The sequence below is a fragment of the Vicia villosa genome, linkage group LG3 (assembly GCF_029867415.1).
Source record: "Vicia villosa cultivar HV-30 ecotype Madison, WI linkage group LG3, Vvil1.0, whole genome shotgun sequence".
NCBI lineage: Eukaryota > Viridiplantae > Streptophyta > Magnoliopsida > Fabales > Fabaceae > Vicia > Vicia villosa.
The window spans coordinates 119,314,531-119,319,291 of NC_081182.1; the positions used below are offsets into that span (position 1 = coordinate 119,314,531).

The window sequence follows — 4,761 nt, forward strand, 5'->3', positions numbered from 1 at the left end:
AATTTTTTCATTTAATCTTATAATTAATTACTACAATGAAAACACAATAAAAAATGAATTTCATAATTTATAATAGCATTTATTGTAATTAAATCTAAATTATAAGGTTATGTCTAAGGTGAGGATTCAATTAAATCCCTCATCGGTGAAACCTCTAAAAATAGCCACAAGATTAAATGAATGCTTCAGATCTATTATGATACACTTGAGAACATGTAAAATTAGCTATAGGTTTTTTTTTTTACACAGTGTCAAAAAAAATTGGCTTAATTGCAACTTTAGTCTCCCTATTTGTAATTTTTTTTAGTTTTGATCCCTTCATTTTAAAATCCACGATTTTGATCCCATTTTAATGTTTTGTGTTGAATTTTAGTCCCCTCTTCAATCTGAGACTTGTTTTTAATGATGTGGCATTCAGTTTGCTGATGTGTCAATGCCAAGTCATTTTAAAAAATGTTTTTAATGTTTTTTATAAATTTTAAAAAATGTTAATCCAATATATTAAATAAATTTTGAAATTATTTATTTTTTAAAAGATACATTATCTTAATCATTCTATATAAATGTTTTATTGAAATTAATGAATTATTATTTGAAAACAAGTAGCAGATTTATTTGCAACCTTTATGTGAAGCAAGAAAATGAAGAACGGAAAGAAGTTTTCTCATCAAAAGCAGTGTCGTGTTCTACTGATACAAATTCATATGAGATAAGCAAAAGAAGAGATCAACAAAAAGGAATTTTTTAATCTATGAATCCACCATAGAGTTCTTCATCCACATCCAAAAACTCAACCATGAAAGGAAATAGAAATAAGATTCTTCACCCACACAACCCAACCATAAAAGAAAATAGCAATCAACTACATCTAAACTTTGTTTCCATGGCTAAATCCACAGATCTGGTTATTCATCCACACAGTTTCACGTTTTACATTTTACAGACTCATATATGCTAAACCCAACTTCCCTTTTCCTTTAAAAGTTTTCTTTTAATTTTTTTATTAGATCTACAACGTATATAGTACATCTCACAAACCCAGAACAAAAACACATGTTTAAAGCTTCTTGTATCACAAATCCAGTATAAAAACACAAATCTAAAACTTCTTGTATTACAAACCTAGAATAGAAATTGATTGAAGTGAAACACATATCAACATATCAAGATAAAGATGTTTCAGTATCTTTATCTCTCCATATTTCTCAATTTCTCAATTGATGTTTCAATTCATCTATTGTATGACAATTTCTCAATTGCTCACTCCATATTTCTCAATTTCCTAGATTCTTATTTCTCTCTCGGTAGATTTCTTCTCCTATCAGTTTCGGTTAACCTAGCGATTGAACATCACCCTACTCAGAGAGAAAAAGGATGGTACTGGCAACCCCGAACTCGTTTGCGAAAAAGGATGGAGCGTACTTTTATATATATATATATATATATATATATATATATATATATATATATATATATATAGCGACAATAATTGCATCAACCTAATCTTGTTTTGTTGCAGGTTCATTCGATTTAGAGAATCTCAGAAAAGATTTCAACAAGTACAATAAGGATATCTCCAAAGTCAAGCGTGTAAGCATCACTACATTCAATTCTTATACACATTACAATTGCAAATCATTTCGTTTTTTGTGTGTTAGGCTGGTGAAAATATTAGAGACTAAGAAATTCATTGCTGACATAGAGGTTGAGGTTCATGAAACTTTAAACAGTTTGATTTCTAAATTGGAAACGATTAGTATCCTTAACCATGACTTGATTCCAATCACCAATGATGAGGTCTGATCTTGTTATATTTCGATTCATTGTGACTGTATAACTAGTTTTAATAATTCACAGGCTAAATCAAATAAATGCTTTAGGCCAACAATGTCGTGATTATAATGTGGGGACAGAAAAGAGTAGAACATAAACTCAAGAATCACATGGGTCCCGTTGACCTTCTCGGGATAATAGATTTGAAGAAAGGTTGCAAGTTATTCATCTATTCAAGTCTATAATTTTCAGGTTTGCAATGTGATTTTGTGTCAAATGTTGCACTTTTGTTCTATTTGTTTGTTTCCTTTACAATTTCTTCTGTGATTTAGCGTATCCGCTGAACTTGTGCATGATTTGCACAATATCTTTCTGCTGAATTTTGACAGTTTAAGAATTTTTATTTGATTCAACACTTTGTTTGATTCCATCTTTCTGTTTGATGCCATCTTGTAAGAAAATAGTTTTTTACAAGTGGTGATGTGCATGACACACTCAAATGTGAGAGACAATATTGTGTCATATGAAAGTGTGGATTGGCTTTTTCTAAATTACTTTTGGGTGTTTTGATGCATGTTCCCCTATCAGAAAAATGTTTGTGTTTTAGGTTTACATGATAAATTCATTGGAGACTTAAAAAGTTAAAACTACAAATAAAAAAATTAAAATTTTCAATTTGCTCTTTGGCTGTTGGTTCTCATTTGTGAATGCAGATTATCAAGGTCTCACCAAGTCGTTCAATCATGGAAAGATCTATTTCTCCTCTGTTACATCTAGACTTGTAAATATGAACATAGGGATTCCATATGTTAAATTATATATTTTACCTCTAAACCAAAAGGTTGAAATAACTGTATACACCCTTTATGATTTGTGCGAGAAAAAATGTATCTTACTTCTACTTGTTTAGATTAAAAGTTCATGGAATATGTATTCTGCCTTATCTCTTTCTTTTGTTTTGGTTTGATTTTGTTTAACACACAACCTGTTGTTTTTATAGATCAAGACTGCTGTACTAAGGATACGATTTCCCTGCTTGCCAACTCCAATATTTCACGGCATTCCTTTTGTGGAAAAAGATGCAAAGAGGTACCCTTTGCATGTTCTTTTGACTTAGTTTATAAAAAATATATATACTTTAGAGTTACAGATATATTCTCTCTACAAATTATGTATTTAATATTTGATTAATTGAGTTCACACATGAAGCAGCAAAACCAAAGTGAACTCTTGTAGAACTGAGGCTTCATTAAATTTCTTTCTTTATGATTTTCATATTTTTGAGCACTTGTAGAACTCGTGAAACACTCAAATATCTATCAGGGGTGTTTTGAACTTGTAAAGTTGAAGTTATGATTATGCACAAACACATCAGACATGAGATTGGCACACATTGCTTGTAACTTGCATAAAGTTGACTGAACTTGACCTCTATCGGTAACTGAACTTTAGTCAATGTGACTAAATGTTTATGATTCAAAAAAATTATAGACAAAGTAGTGCATCTCTTTTGTTCATTCTGTTTTTCTATTGCAGTTGTGTACATATAGGAGATGATGGGCTAGCAACACTCGCAACCGGATGCAACAAGTTGACCATGTTCGACCTATCATATTACAATAGAATGACAGACACAGGGTTGAATATTGATGCTATTTGTATACTTTCATGTCTTCAAAACTCTGCAAGGATATTGGAAGCAACTTTCTGTAATTTTTAAGGACAAGTATTTGGCAAACTCTGCATATTGGAAGTAGAATCATGCACTAGTTGAGGAAGAGAATTTTACACAAATTTGATAGAAAATGAAAAAATTACAAGACAATCATAATTAGATGCCAATTCAAATGGTTTTGGAAGAAGATAGCATCCTTAAGAAAGCAGTTGAAAGATAGTACAATAAAGTAGCAGCTTAAGTCTTGCTCTGATATTATGCCTAAGATTTAACTAAGTCTGCATGTATTGTATAACATTCTGTTTGTTGTTATTATTGTTACTTTTGCAACTTTTCATGCTGTTTTGTTATGGATTCCAAATGTTAGTATTCGTGAAATAAACTATCTTAATACACTGTTTCTTTGGAATGAATTGGGGCTTGAGGCTCTTCTAATCAAAAACTAGATTCACACCAAATGACACAGCAGAGTTACAAAAATCTAAACTTTTAAATCTCACCCTATAAGCACTGCCAGGAGAAAATGCACAACAACGAAGTTTCACACAAGGAGACCAACAGTTATAGGAACACCGAAGGTCACCAAAAAATGGTTACATAGTTGGTTATAGATTTTAGTGTAAAAACTCAACCTCTTCATTGTTTATATTATAAAAACTCATGGGAATTATGTACACATGTTAGATATGCCAATTTCTCCCCTCCTAGCGGCAGCTTCGATGTGTATATATTATCATGGTTAATCAGCATATGTATTTTGTATTCAAAATATAAATCGTCATATAACAAAATAAAGTCATGCGTTATTTCAATATGTTCAATTTTTTCTCTCGGTTGTTATTATTCTTGGTTGCAAGGTTAACTCAAGCAAAATGTAATTAGACAATGTGACTGATCATTGCATTTTGATGCACTTTCTTCAATGTTTGTACTCAAGCATTTCTTCGGTTTGTTTTATTTATTTTTATGTTTTAATATGTTTTTATAATTTATTTTATTTTTGCACTTATTTGTTTTTCGTATTAATTTTTCAACATTAACCGCCTGCACGAATAAATTCATAACTAGAGCTTGGAGTATCGGATTGAAGTGTTCTACAAGTCGTTGGAAAGCTAAGAGAAACAGCTACGACTTTTTTTCAGAAGTCAAGAGCAGAATCGGACTGTAGCAGGGCCATAAAATTCGTCCAAGTTGCAGCATTAGTTTATTTTAGTGTTTGGGTCATTTGTAATGGGTCGAGTTGACCTGGTTAAGTTGTGAAACGGGTTTGGGTGTTTTCACCTAGGTTAGGCAGCCAAATTCACTATTCACGA

The 4,761-nt window shown here is 31.1% G+C and overlaps 1 long non-coding RNA gene across 1 annotated transcript; it reads left to right on the top strand.

Annotated features, from left to right (window-relative positions):
• The first annotated feature begins 642 nt into the window (after positions 1-642).
• Positions 643-3,717, top strand: LOC131656589 (uncharacterized). Its single transcript, XR_009300177.1, has 5 exons — positions 643-1,377; positions 1,520-1,590; positions 1,858-2,025; positions 2,774-2,862; positions 3,310-3,717. It is a non-coding gene; the product is annotated as an uncharacterized LOC131656589 (long non-coding RNA).
• The last annotated feature ends 1,044 nt before the right edge of the window (positions 3,718-4,761 follow it).